This window comes from Macaca mulatta, chromosome 7 (genome assembly GCF_049350105.2).
Source record: "Macaca mulatta isolate MMU2019108-1 chromosome 7, T2T-MMU8v2.0, whole genome shotgun sequence".
NCBI lineage: Eukaryota > Metazoa > Chordata > Mammalia > Primates > Cercopithecidae > Macaca > Macaca mulatta.
Genome location: NC_133412.1, coordinates 133,375,587 through 133,391,260, shown reverse-complemented (window position 1 = coordinate 133,391,260; position 15,674 = coordinate 133,375,587). Strand labels below are relative to the sequence as shown.

General features: G+C 40.5%; 1 protein-coding gene across 17 annotated transcripts in view; it reads right to left on the bottom strand.

Annotated features, from left to right (window-relative positions):
• The window catches only part of PPM1A (protein phosphatase, Mg2+/Mn2+ dependent 1A), a 43,462-nt gene extending 32,785 nt beyond the window's left edge, over window positions 1-10,677 (bottom strand). For 6 of the 17 annotated variants that reach the window (XM_077941087.1, XM_077941078.1, XM_077941084.1 and 3 more), the window contains exon 1: window positions 10,277-10,677. The gene's annotated coding sequence lies outside the window, so the exon portion shown is untranslated. The other 11 variants (XM_077941086.1, XM_077941082.1, XM_077941080.1 and 8 more) reach the window with 9 other exon arrangements.
• Window positions 10,678-15,674: the final 4,997 nt, after the last annotated feature.

Below are 15,674 nucleotides of genomic sequence, written 5' to 3'. Positions count from 1 at the left end.
CTTGAATATTTACTTCACTTTTTCGGTTAAATATTTACTTACCCTCCTTCAACAATAAACTTCACCCAAATGAATTCTAATGCAAATGAACTGTAACTGAGTTCAATGTGCCCCAAATTAAGACAATACAAAATTTCAAAAAGCAAACCAAAATCAACCAACTGAACCAACTAAAGTAAACTGGGTAAAGCTCTTCTATGCTAAAGACCAATTTTTTTAACCCCAAAATTATTCAAAAAATAATTAGTCTTTGCTAAATCAGTTAAAATATAAAAGTACTCAAACCATACTCTGCACAGATACTGGCAGCAGTTTCAATCTCACAAAGTGCAAGTGAACACACCTTGTCACTTCTGATGTTCTTCATAGGTTTCCTGATTTTTTATTTAATGTATCAACATCTTCTAGTTGTGCTGTGATCTGAAGTACATAATCCGTAAACAGTCTTCTTAAATTTCTATAAAGGCATGTATTACACAAGTTTTTAAAAGTAAACTTTGTAAGTATATAGTTGCTAGAAAAATATCTAAGCTAAATTTAGTTGGAGGGCTCTAGTGACTATAAAAATTAGATACTGACCTATTTTCACTACAATTATAGTACAAGCAAAATACTAAAAAGACTTACACGGCATAGAACTATTTAGTTTTTAAAGTTTTTAAGAATGCTTTAGCATTTACAATCTCAATTTGCCTCATCTGTTAACTAATTCAGATTTATCAGTTTTGAACAACTTGTCTTACTAGTTACGGATAACCTGTCTTACTAGTTTTGGATAACTTGTCTTATTCAAGTTATCCAAAACTGAAGAGGATTCAATTCCTAGTTTGCTACTTTTAAATCCCTGCATAGTTGAGGATTTGGACTCAGACTAACGGAGAAAACAATAACTGACTTCCTGACCCAATCTAACCTTTTTTCTCTCGCTTAAAACTAATAAACAAAACCCCTCACATAGAGCATTTACAAATGTTTGCTGGTAACCTTATATACTTAAGTTGAAAGAAAGGAAAAATATAACTTATTAAACATTTAAGATGGTAAAACATTCATTTATATACAAATACATGGGGATTCTAAATATTTTACATATATGAAATGTCCCTGCTGAAAAAAATGACCAAAAGCATTTGCCTCTAACAGACTTCTGTTGATATAATCTAACATTTTTCAAAATAGAGTCACTCACTGCGTTCATTAATTGTGACATGAGATGTTTTTTGTGTAGGAAGATAGATGCTGAGGAAAGTGAGAGAGAAAAAAACCTTTTCAAATGAAAGTCTATTTAATAGCTTAAAAAATGTGTAACCACCTACCTCCTATACTTGAATAGCCACACCCCAAATCACATGGCCCAAAATGAACTTCTCAACTCTCGCCACTTCTTAGTTTCATGTCTCAGGAAACAGATCTATCCTTAGTCATAAGCTCAAAGAATTCTCTATTTCCCTTATCACAGCACTTACCTGGTGAATTATCTCTCACTTTAGATTTTAAGATCCAGGAGGAAGAAAGAGATCATGTCTTTTTTGTTCATATTTAGCACATGACACTTGACGAATACATGAGACAAATGAATAACAGCCATTATACCCTGGCTTCTCCCTTGTCAACACTGATTATCATCTATGTAGGAAAAGGTATTTTCAGAGAAGCTGGCCTAACAAACTGTATCCTACCATTTTCCATCTATAGAATACATGGTTGTCTTTTATCCCTACAAAAATATCATAATGGATTTCTAAAAAGAAAATATTGGACCCTAAAAGAAATCTACGGCTTAATCAAAACTTGATTTTCACACTACTGTTCATCAATGACTTTAAAAAGTTTATCGACATCATTAGAGACACACTCCCATTATTGAAAAATGCCACATAACGAAGGGAACAAAAGAGAAAAAACGTAGTTATGACATATTTTCTTTCCCTGAGCTATTTATTTATTCATCTGCTCATTCATTCAACATTCATGGATGGATGTTTTCTAAACTTTTCTCTATGCAAGAAGCCAAGTATAAAGTAATTCAGACACAAACAAATTTCTGGGAGCTGGGAAATCCATTTTCAATGTATTCTAGCCAAAAATATCTCTAACTTAATCTTGGAGTTTTACCACATAAAACAAGTAATACTATTTACACTTACAGAGCTACTTATTTTACTGACTGTAGCAAACCAAAAAAGATCACACTAGAGGGCTGACTAGCTGAAACACCTGCTTACTGTATCAAGCAGCATTTATGCAGAAAGAGAAAATGAAGATGGCAGATACAGACTAACAGGGTAAGCTGTGGGTTGACCACAAAACAAAAGCTGCCACTTCTAAGATTGGCCCTTTGGCATCCAAAAGGGCCGTACAGGCTCTCAGAAAGGATAATACCCTACTGCTTTACAAAAAATGAAAATTTTATTTACTATCTACTTAACATTCTGAGGCATGATGGTATACTGCAAAGATGTTTTTCTAAAGCCTGGTAAGTTACGAGATTCTGTTTGGAAAACAAAAACAAAAAAATATATAACCATACCTTATCTTTTATCATTCACATTTTCATTTCTGAATTTTGGTAATAAAGGTAAGCACACTTCATCTTTATACACACAGTACCAAATTTGATGTGATCCTACCAGTCACGCTAAAGAAAAAGGTAGTACTAAGAATCCAAGACATTCAAAGTTGGCAATGAATTATATTCTTATTCTTTGAAACGGTACAATATACAATTATTAAATAACATATTCTTTAAAATAATTAAGCCACCTAAAGTATAATTAAAAAAAGAATGTTTACTTACATCCCTGCCTGAGGTGGTCATATCATAGATGAATACAAAACACCAGCCTAAATTTAAAGTGAATTATACATGACCCATGCTTTCTCATAGTCTGTTATATTTCCAGCTCACATTCAATTTTCTGTCATGTGTTCATCAGAAAATGAACAGGGAGACTACAAAAATTTAACAGTCATATATTGATTATCTCTTTAAAATGAATGAAACAAGACCTGTTTTTAAGGAATTTATTTTCAATAAACACTGAAGTTTCCATTTATAGTATAATCTCTATTGTAAACTTAGGTAGCTTGTGTTTAAGACTATCTTCTTAGACTCACTATTTCATTTGAATAAAGGATCAGTGAAATAATTTATATCAGTGGGTTGCAAAGTAGTAAACATGAATAAATTTTAAGTCGTAAGAAAAAAGTGTGTATGGCTTGTAGAACTAATTGTATTACGGCCATATCATATACTTTTTTAATATTAAAAAATGTAATAGCTCTTCTTGGGGAAAATTTTTAAAGGGAGCTAACATATGATAACATACTTTTCAAACTTAGTGTACATTGCCACCTCAAATCCCAACTCAATCACAAGATTCACTCTCTGGGTACAATGGAACAATAGTCATATCCTTCATGTACAAAGATTTTCTGACCCATCCCAATGGCCAAGAGACTTACTTTCAGCAGTAGCAATGAAACTGCATGGATCAACCGATTACTTTTGAAAAGTCCAAGGACATGTATTAAGGCTTCTGTTACTAGCTCTGAAACTCTTGGCAAATAACTGCTCTGTTTCAATTTCCTCATCTGCTAAGACATAGGTAGTAACAGCATCTAGCTCATAGGGCTGCTGTGAAGATTTAATGAGATAATAATTGAAAATTTATTATAATAGTCCCTGGCACATAAGTGCTCAATAATGATAGTTATCATTGTTAGTTGCTAATGTCAAGGTTAGGAAAACATAAGAGACACACAAAGAATCAAGAGGTCTCATTAGCATTGTTCTCCAACAAATGGATCTAAGCAGGCACTGACTGATTATATGAAATTATCCATTTAAAAAGCCAATAAATTTTACTATGTATTTTCTTTTTTTTTTTTTTTTTCTTTTTTTGAGATGGTGTCTTGCTCTGTTGCCAGGCTAGAATGCAGTGATGCGATCTCGGCTCACTGCAACCTGTGCCTTCCGGGTTCAAGCAATTCCCCTGCCTCAGCCTCCTGGGTAGCTAGGACTACAGGCGCATGGCCACCATGCCCACGCCACCATGCCAGGATGGTCTCGATTTCCTGACCTTGTGATTCACCTGCCTTGGCCTCGCAAAGTGCTGGGATTACAGGCGTGAGCCACCACACCCGGCTTGTATTTTCCAAACACTGAAAATACTAGCATTTTGATAAGCTTGAAAGTCTAGTTTAGAGGTTTATTTGAACACAGAGTATGCATATTATTAGATACTTGTTGGATTCATATTAGGTCAGCTGATAGTTATCTCTCTTTCACACATCATCTAATTCCTGTGATTCCAAAATTCCTCTCTGGTTAAAAGGACACAAAGTTCACGATAATATTTGCAAATATAAAATACTCTGAAAAGAGATATGTGATTATAAATGTCCTGTTAATCCTCAAAGCCAAAATGGAGGAAGTTAAAATGATGCCTGCAGGTCCAGAATCAGTCACCCTAGTCTTCTACATCAATATAAGAACACTGCCACACTTCAGATTTGTATTATCTTCACACTTAAATATCCAGGTTCGGAAAAAATAACACACAGGAAGCGAGTCAGAAACGTCTGCTACAATAAAGCTTGTAACTACTCCTACTACCTCCTCCTACAACAATCACTTCCACTCCAGGTAGATTTTGCTTAATATTTACCAAATATCTGAATGTCTACTATCCATAAAGCACTGTGATAGCCGCTAGCCTTTGGGTAAAGTAAAAATTTATTTTTCCCTTTAGAATTAACTAAATGCAGTTATAATTTAAACACAAAATACCTAAAGTTAAAACATATGACAGAAATAATACACAGACATTGCTTTAAGTACAGAGAAGGGAGAGATTAAACACTCTGGGGGTCAGAGACGACTTTGTGGAAGAAGAAATATTAGAAATGAGCTTTGCTTAAAGAGAAAACCAAAGCTGGAGAAAGAAAGAAAAGAATTCCAGACTGCACATTAGCAAGAACAAAGATCCATGGAGAGAAAAGAGTGTGTTCCAGAGATAGCAAGTGTATTAGTTTGGTTAAAACAGATTAGTCTTGAGGTCCAATCATGGAAAGTGTCAAAAGCCAAACCAAAAATTCTGAACTTTATTCCAGAGGTAAAAGGGGGTCACTGAAGTATACTGAGAGAAACAATATAATGAAAAACCATATTTTAGAAAGAATGTTGATGGTTAATAGAATGGGGGAGGAGATGCAGCACAAGATGGTAGCAGGAAAGAGACCAGTTGGAATGCTAATATCTTGGTTTGGGTCTGCAGTAGTAAGACCTGCATTATTCCAAGAAAATTTTTCAAACTTAACCTAGGACTCACATATAAAGCCTTAATGCCTTTTATAAAGACTCCATTTTTAAAAAATGGTAATAACTGAGTTAATCAGAATGATTTAGTTTCCTTACTCTCTTGCATCCTTTCCTGTAGCAATGATATCTTCCTGCTCATTTCTCACCATAAACTGTAACTCCCCTTCAAGATACCAACCCTTGTCCTTCCTTACTGATCATTCTAGCCTGAACATTCACCTTTGCTTTATTACTGTTACTCTTTATCCGCAATTTAACCATCTATTCCCACCTAATCATTAACTCCAAACCCTTGATGTCTTGCCAGCTTTGCAGAGCCAAATAAAGCTACTCATACTCAACTTTCTCTTTCTTCTATTACCTCTTAACTTTTAGTCTATTCAAATGCAAGTGCTCTAAATTCCTAGAGTTTACAATGTCTTCTAAATTTTCTACTCAATCTCTAGTTTGGCTTCCAGGCTCACTGCAAAAGCTATACTGAAAGACAACCCTCTCATACTAAGCAAGTCTCTATACTCCTAAGTATCTCAAGATTTCATATACTCAATAAATAATAACAGCTACCATTTATTTGGCACTTTCTTCATGGTAGAAAATATCTCAAGTGATTTATATAATTATTTTTTAAATCTTCAAGATAACCTTACAACAAAAGTATTTCCATTTGACATAAAAAACAAACAAACAAACAAAAACAGGTTTAAAGAAATCAAGTAGCTTACCCAGGAACACCTGGCTAGGAAGTAGGAGAACAGGGACTCAAACTCTGTCCTAACTTTCAAAGGTTAGTTTTATCACCATGTCCACCATGGGGCCCTTCAATGTGGCTCTACTGATTACATCTGTTCAGAAACATTTCCCTAGATCCTTCATTAAGGATATCAACCACTGGAGAATTAACATGGATTCCATTCCTTAATCTAAACAATGGTAGTTGAAGACATAAAATGTTTAGCTTCGTTAACTTCTGAAAAACTTTGGGAATGAGAAAATGAACTTAATTTCTTAAATCTTTTCTGAATGTTTTAGAAGAAAACATTAAAGTCTTGCACTGGAAGACTTTACATAAACTTACATGGACTTGCTTAACTCTAGGAATCTATGAATCGTGTTAATGTTTAGCTTTTGAAATTTTGGTTCCTGGTAACAAGGAGGTTCATCTAATTGTGAAAAATCCACTCAGTAATATCTTGAAAAATACTTTTATATCTACCCAGATCTGATCCTGGCATGTTATTTAGGTTCTCTGACCCTGTATTTCCTTATTTATAAAATGAAGATAACATCATATATTTTAGAGGGTTATGGAAAAAAAATTAAAGCCTAACACAAATAAATGACCAAGAAAGTATGGCTTTCATTACTTTCTTCTGTATCTAAAAGTAGTTTAGTCTCAAAAGATTTTAATTCTAAATCTTATCAGCCACAAAAACTAATCGTGTTTAATCCAGATCTTAAATACGGACATATTAAGAATTATAAAAACCAAAGATCCCTCCTTTATCACATATTTACTCAAGGAAAGCTTAAAACATCTCTAATATTATAAAAACAGTATCAGAGTCTAGTTTATTGATACACATTAAAAGCCTGTACCTTTCCTCAGTTTCTTACAAAAATTATAAAGTCTATTACATTTCAGATAAAGGTATATAGAAACTTGCCTTTCTCAATTGTTTACTTTCTGTAGCTCTGACCTGCCACAGCAAAAGAAAAGCCAGGTTATGAGATTATCTAGGTAGTACATGGATAGCTAGGACATTCAAAGGTCAAAATCATCAAAGAATATATTCTGGAGACTCAGAATGAAGTATAAAATTGTTATGTAATATGGAGAACATAAGACATTAGAAAGAGTGAAGAGTAAAGAATATAATCTTTTGATTTTGATATAGGTTAACCCAAGTTTATTTCATATATGAATGGCTAATAATCCCAGGTCAGTTAATTTATGTATCTTGGCTAATAGCAAAATAATAAACACAACTTAATTTTAAAATTTATTTGAGATGGAAGACAGGACACACTGTGACATAAAATTACTACCCAACATAGAAGACGACACAACTTTTACCCAGTTGCCTCACCATACCTTCTCCCCTTCTCCAAGGTTTATATATTTCACAGGGCCATGCCTTGTTTTATCTTCTTGCTTAACTCTTACAAAACCCTGCCAGGGTCAATTTTCTTACATGGCCGTCTCTTTCTCCTGATTTGATTAAGGATGGAAAGTATTCAAGAGTATACTGACTCAGAGTCAGGTGCCCAGGCAAGAGTTAGATAATCATTTGAGGGGATCATCAAAATATCACCTTGCTACATTATTTCTACATGACCATAGATTTACATCTTAAAAAATTAATCCAGTTCTCACGGGCATTTCAGAGGTAACAAGTTCGTTGTGGATATATGCCACTCTTTGATTAAAAATTACAAATAAGCACACACACAGTTAAAGCAAAATCAGCTGTACATTCTACTAGCTATTAGAGTAAACAAATGGCCTAGGTATAATCTGAACAAACTCAAAGACTATAGGTATTTAGTAACTGCTTAGCAATATTTACCACATGACAAAATGATGTTGCCATAGATTTCTTTCAAAAACAAATGAGGTATTACAGAATTTTCAAAGGTTTAACAAGACCCAGCTTGAAGTGACAGAAAAAACCTTCATAATGTATTTTTATAATATCCTTCACATCAGACTACCAAGGGTCCTGTGCTTGTTCAAACCTGTAGTCTCAACCACCCTCTGTCTCCCATGAAATCTCCATCCTTCTCCCTCTCAAGAGTTTCTCTATACATCCCAATCCCAAAAGAAAAATCAAGAATAGCTTACAAGAATAGCTTTTCTAAAGAACCATCACCAACTTAGAATTTGTTAAATAAAACAGAACCGAGAAAGAAATCCAGCCTTAGAACACCGAAACATCTAAGTGCCTCACACATAACAGGTATTTATTTGGCAAAGGTATGGTGACTAGTCACACAATATTGATAAGAAAATTTAAAAATGTAATAACTGGACAGTACATATGATAATCTAATCTGCCCAACTGGCTTTACTGATTTGGAAGCTGAAACTCAAAAGGTTAAAGGACTTGTCCATGGACACAGATATTTTGGAGCATAGCCATGACTAAACAATCCTTGTCTCCTACTGCACTGTTCCCTTCAACCGGTCATATACCTCAGTCCATCATGTAAAAATATACAATATGTATACAAAATACATAAAAAGATACAAACAAAAAGGAATTTGATGACTATTATTTCTCAAATATAATGGAGGTAGTTAACTTCAAACATTATCAGTCTTAATATACCTTTCCCATAATGTAATTACTTCACTGATCTAAAAATGTTTTATGATATCAAATTAAAATGTCTTAAGCAACTGCCATGTGGTGCAGGAAGTTCATTATAGTTTCAATAATGTGGTACTGCTGTAAACTTCCAGGTTAAAAGTAATCATCCTTAAATGACTGAAAGTTTAATCAGATACATGTAAGTTACACATAACAAGAACAAAACTGTAACACTTGGAAATGTTACTTTGTGCTTCAAATTATTTATTGGTAAAGAAAGCATTAAGTCAATAAAAGTAACATCTAAGAACAGAAAATCTCCTTATTTTCAATTTTCTCATTTGTAAAATAAGGAGTTACAGAAAAACAATCTTTGGAAAAGGCCCAATATGTAGCAAGATAAAAGTATAAAAGTGAAGTATTTCAAAGAGAGTTGGGGACCAAACTCTGCTAAATTCCTGAGTGCTCTGGAACCCTAAGTCTCAGCAGAGTGGTGTTTCAACAAATCCCTCCACTTTTCGGAGCGAAACACACTCAGTAAAGTGGTTGTGTTTAAAACCTCAACGTGCAAGTTTGAAAAGACTGTTTTACACAACAATGTTTAAAAATTTCTAATTTATCTCAATAATGTCAAAATCATTTCCTTTGAGAAAATGACACCTCTCTCTCACACTTTTCCAACCACTTCTTGAAACACATTCAGCTCATTATTCCAATTAGCAGGAAACTCGGGGTGAGGCGGGGGTAGCACACAGACCCCATGGCTTGGACAACTGAAGCATGACCTTTGTGGATTTATAAGTACCATGTGGTGTTTGAGGAGAGAGAAGAAAAATACCTCAGGTGATGAAATTTTCAAAACGTATCTAAAACTGCAGTTGGTAGAAGGCTCTCCACAGCCAGCTGTCTTTCAAGAAAAGGATCCAAGTTTAATTAAAATCTACAAGCAGAACAGAACCATACCTCAACCAAGCTCTAACATCAAGAAGTTTTAACCAATTTACGTAGTTAAAAGGATGAGAAATCGGAATTTACTTCAATGGATGTTTTCGATGCCTTAATAATGAATGAACTGGAGGCATCACTCACTGACTTGAGTTCTGAAGGAGCTTCTCAGCCCTGCCCCCTGTAAACCCTTAAGCAATTTCTACAGAATTAGGTTTTTCGAGGCTAAGCCCGATTCAAAAGAAATCTCCCCGCCTCCCTCCCAGGGGCCAAAGCCCAGGACAGCAGGGGCGGCGCGCCCGGGAGGGTAGGGGCGGGAGGACGCCCCCTCCCCGCTCGGGAAAAGTTCCGCAGGCCGCTCTCCGGCCAGGCTGGCCCGCGGCCCTCGCCCGCTTCGCCGCCACAAACACCCCTCCCGGCCGCGGACGGCCAGGGGGTCGCGCCCCCTCCCCGCGCCGCCGCCACAAACACCCCGCCCCCGCCTCACCGCCACCGCCCTCGCCGAGCGTTAACCCCTCGCCGCCCGCCGCCCGGCTCGGGGGAGGAGGCCGGCCAGGGGGTGGAGTTGTCGCGTCTCCTCCCGGGAGCGCCCGGGCAGACGCCCGGCTTGTTTACAGGCCCCAGGCCTGCCCGCCGCCGCCGCCGCGCAGGCCCGCACCGCCCGCCCGCCCGCCGTCGGCCCAAGCGCCGCACTTACCCGGAGCAGCCGCAGGCGGGCAGGTCCCTGGTCGGCCGAGGCGGCGGCGGCGGCAGCCGGGGAGGGGGTCACCGCGGCGGCGGCGGCGGCAGCCGGGGAGGGGGTCACCGCGGCAGCGGCGGGCCAGGTCAGGCCGGGGAGGGGGCGGAGGAGGGGAGGAGCCGGGTTGCGTCCGGGCCCCCGGCTCTCGGCGCCCTCGCGGCTCAGATCATCCGGGCGTTGGAGAGGGAGGCAGAGAGCGGGTCCCGGAGGAGGAGGAGGAAGAGCCGAGGATTCATCGCTTTCGCGCCTCACCTGTCTAGCGTCCCCCCACCCCCCCTCCCCAACCACCCGTTCCGGAGCAGCAGCCGCCTGAGGACCCGAAGCTGCGGGCCGGACCGGCGCCGAGACCACTGCTCTCTAGCTCCCGCGCGCGCTCCCGTCCCTAGCGCCGCCGCCGCCGCCGCCGCCGCCTCTAGCGCGGCCCCGCGCAGGCGCGCTCACGACCGCGTCGCCCCTCCCCCACCCTCCGCTCGCCCCGCCCCGCTGGCTCCACCGCCGCTACAGCTGCGGCGCGGCGAGCAGCTACAGAGACCCGGATGTCGTTGGGCAGGAACTGCGGCGAAGGCTGGCGGGCGGGGGAGGGGCCGCCACAGATGACGTCACTGCCCTACCCAGCCTCTTTCTCCGCTGCTGCCGCCGCCGTCGCCTTGCGGCCTGGAGCACCAGGCTGAAGCCGAAGGGAGCGGGGTCCGGATAGCAGCGAGGACTCGGGCCTTCACGTTCTGGCGTCAGGGACTGGACAGAATGTGCGACTATTCGGTGCCCAGTAGATGGACAGCCCCTCCATGCCCGGCCCTTGGCCAAGTAGGGACTTGGAAGCTACCCCTACGGCGTCCGCGCCCCGAGCCCTGGCTTTCTACCAGCCTGCAGATACAAACCCCACTCCCTGCGAAGATGGTGTACACGCAGCCCCGATCACAGACCCGGAGCTGTCCACCCTTCTTGGGCGCCGTCGCGGTCTGGCCGCTGCCCTTCGAACCCATGATGGATCCCAGGCAGCTGCCAGACCCCCCTACCCCAGAGTCCCACGCCTCCAGAGCCTTCCTCTCCCAGTGACCCCATGAAGCCCAAGCAGGTGCCACGGCCACACACCTCGCGTCCCGAAGGGCAGAGACACGCACACTACCACCGCCCACCCACGTGCGAGTGCAGCTGATTCACGCACGGGGCACATGCTCTTTCTGGCAGGTTTTCCCTCTGTAGCTCAGGGGATTCCACATTGTATTTATTTGCACATGTTAGATAATCACGTGATTCTGTCCCAGGGGACCTCCAATGACCTCCAATGAGGTAGGTGAAGGAAATAGGATTTTTCAAAATCAGGAGAATAATCAGAAACATAACAGCTGCTTCTGTTAAGAGGTAGAGATGAGCTAAAGTTAATAGAAACTGCACGTGCCGGCTGCCAAAATCCAGTTCAGCTAGCTAGAAAACCCGACCCACGCTGCTTGCAGACGCCGGGTATAGAATGACAAACCCTAGGCAGCCAATGAATCGCAGCCTAGGAGCAGTACATCACCAGCATGAGTTCCCATTGGCTGGGGTGCCCTTCCCTCTCTTGTCAGCGGCTTAACCGGTTCACAAATTTGACCTACACATTCACAGGAGAAGAAGTTATAAGAAAAGTCCGAATTTTTAAAAGATGTTCTGATGCACACACAAAACAAAGACTTCACTGTAGAAGGCAGGTTCTTCTACTGGCCAAATTGAGTTCTGGCCAGTAAAAAAGGTAAATTTATGTTGAAGGCCTCTCTGTTTTACTTGAGGAGCTTACTACAGCAATTTGCACCTTACTACTTTCTATCTCCTAAACCATTTTGTTGCCCCAACTCTTAGATCAAAAGCAAACTATTCATTCTTTCTGGCATTCAGCAAGCATTTAACTGCTTTTAAAGTTGTAAAAAGCCATCTCCAATTTTCTCAACATGACTTTGGGGAAGGTTCTGTTTCCTTTACTTGTAGACCTAGAACCTAACAACAGGATCAAATGTATAATCGCCAGTCACTGGCAAACCAAATCGTCAAGGAACGCAAAAATTACTTAATATCTTTGGGGTTAGAATTTCTTAGAAGATGAACATGGATCATTTCCAGATATACAAAATAAAAATAAAATTCACTATGCATTTGGTCTCAGTATCATCTGAGGATACATTTCCTAATTCTCCACATACCTCCCCACCCCCCCAAAAAAAGAAATTAGATCAAAGATCTTTGAAACGCTACCTTTTTGGAATCCTTAGTAGTCCAGACAAGTAACAGCATGAGTAGCGTGCTGGTGGACTCATTAACATTCTGAACTAGAAAAGCTCATGTGGCAACCATTTGGAGCGCTCTTAAAAGACAAATTTTCTTATTCGTAAGCAGAAGTTGGGTCACTAGTGAGAATAGTGGACAGTAGAAAACTTGAAAAGCCTGCCTATCTTTCTGCTTCCTTCCTTTAGGCTTCCACACCTTTCTTCTCTCTGTTCTGCACTTGGAGAATCTGGGTCAATTGTAGCAGAAGAGGGAGAGAAATAGAAAATATGAACGGAAAGAGGTTTGCAAGGAGTCTACACAGTGTACAGTCTGCCGATGAAGCGGCACCTTCCTACTACTTTTTATTTCTGAATACAGCTTGCTGGGACATTTTGGTATGAACTGGGAAGCTCATGGGTAATAAGATTAACATTTTAAAATTCAAAACAAAGATATGAATATTGTCTGATTACCTATGTTTAATATCATCATATCCCCTTTTATTAAACCTTCTGCTAAGGTGGGGGGACTAATAGAAGGGAAAAAGAACATTGAAAAAACAGGATTGAAAGTTATCTTCTGAACTGTAAGACTTTGCCAGGCCTCCTACACATATTTGGGAAGTTCATAGTAAGATTTTAGTGGGAATATATTGCCACGATGATAACATTTTAGTAATTTTTATAGGTATATTATAAAATTATCTTGCTCTGCTTTGGAAATCTGTTTATATTTCAATTAACAAAGAAAAATATTATCTACAAGACTGGCTTTAAAGTCCTGAATTTAGCGTGTGTTGATAGCCTAGTAATTGGAAGGCTTGGGGTGAGGACAGGGGTTGTAGTGTGGAGTCTAAAGTTCAATCTGGTCAGCAATACTTTCTTTCCCTTTCCTCCATAATTGTGACTTAAAAAAAAAAAGATTTACATTCCTGTTCCCAAATTACTCTCCAGGAGAGTCACCCTTGAGGCAGACTTACCTGGACCTCTCAAAATATATGTCAGTAATTGAGTGACTCCCTCAGGAAGCTAGTATTTGAGAATACCCCTCACCATCCTTTTACACTGAAGCCAGTCACTACTTGAGAGTTAGAAAGCCAACCAGAACATAGGTTCAACAATTCCTTCCTCCCTCACTACCTGTTTCGTATTTTTTTCTCTCACACATCCTCTTCATTTGGTTTCTTCTTTTCTCGTTTCTCCTTCTCTCTCTTCTCTTTTTCTTCTCTTCTCTTTTTGCCTTCTTCGCCCTTCTCTTCCCCATTCTTGTCTTCTCTCTTTTCATTAGCTTAGTACAAATTGTAGCTTCTGCCACCCATTTTGTCCCAGAGCAGAACATGCGAGCAGACAGTGCCCCAAATGAATTTCATTCAGGGAGAGGGTGTACCCCCTACATCAGGCCTCCTTCCTCCCTCCCCTACATCATAATGTGTTATGAGAAACTTAGCTGCGTAGAGGACTGTTACAGAATGAAAAGGATTAGAGAATCCTGTCCTGTGTGACATCACTGGGGCAGCCCCATTAGGGCGGGGCAGAGGGGAGCAGCCACCAGTCTTAGGCTACCACTGTGGCTCATCCTGGGGCCTGAGAGAAACCTGGGCAACTGTGAACACCACAGGCCAAGCCTTGGATAGTCTTTAGGGTAGGCTTTTACTTCAAGATAGCCGTATATGGCCACAGCCTTACAGTACTAGCATGGATCTTGTCAGATAAGTTCATCTGTTCATCAGACAGCTATTGTGCACCAAGCACTATGTGGGACACTGGAGGTAGATAATGACATCAATGGGCAAGACCTACCCACAAAGAGCCAACATAATAATAAGAGGCATAGACAAATAAGTCAACAGATAGACAGGAAATTACATACTGTGATCCACGCTGTGAAGAAAATAAATAAGGAAACAGATCGGGGAGATGACTTGAGACAGCTATTCAGTGCAAACCTCTCTAAGAAGGCAGCATTTGATCTAAAGGATGAGAAGGAGTCAGCTTCCTAATTAGGGGAGAACTTTCCAGGTAGAGGGGTTAGCATGGGCAAAGGGTCTGATGTGGAAAAGAGCTTGGCAGAAAAGAGTTTTCTACAGCCCAAAGACAAGTTCAGCAAACTCAAGGCAAATAGTTTATAGTCATTTAAGTTTCGAGAGTGTTTCAATGTGGACATTAGGGATATTTAATTTATAATCAGGAAACCACATTTTATGGAGGGGTATAATCCATAGCAAATAACTTGGTGAGTTGATCTGGTACAAAAAGCAAAGCAACTTTTAAAAAAAATAAAAATTAAAAATAGTCTGGGTGCAGTGGCTCACAGCTGTAATCCCAGGACTTTGGGAGGCCAAAGCAAGTGGATCACTTGAGGCCAGGAGTTCAAGACCAGCCTGGCCAACATGGGGAACCCCCGTCTCTACTGAAAGTACAAAATTAGCCAGGCCTGGTGGTGCACACCTGTAATCCCAGCTACTTGGGAGACTGAGGCAGGAGAATCACAGGCAGGAGAATCGTTGGAACTTGGGAGGTGGAGGTTGCAGTGGGCTGAGATCACGCCCCTGGACCCCAGGCTGGGTGACAGAAAAAAAAGCACCTTTATTCAACTATTGAAATTGAGAAGCATTCCATAACCCCAGGGAAGACCCGTCAGACAATCCAGCAGCAGCTAGAAAAGAGTGAATTATAAGCTTCAAATAAATAGTTTTCCTCGCAATGTAGGTAGCTGTTTGTATTAAGTAAAGGCTAGCACAAATTTGAGTGGGCTTCTTCAGAACAATTCTGGGTGTTTTCTGTCTATTCTGGGCATTACAGAAGATCTCAAACTAAATCATACCTTTGAAAGTAGCAACACACTGCATCCTTAACAATGGTGGCCTGGTTGAAAACAGTGATGAAAACACCGCATGTTCTCACTCATAGGTGGGAACTGAACAATGAGATCACCTGGACTCAGGAAGGGGAACATCACACACCGGGGCCTATCGTGGGGAGGGGGGAGGGGTGAGGGATTGCATTGGGAGTTATACCTGATGTAAATGACGAGTTGATGGGTGCAGCACACCAACATGGCACAAGTATACATATGTAACAAACCTGCACGTTATGCACATGTACCCTACAACTTAAAG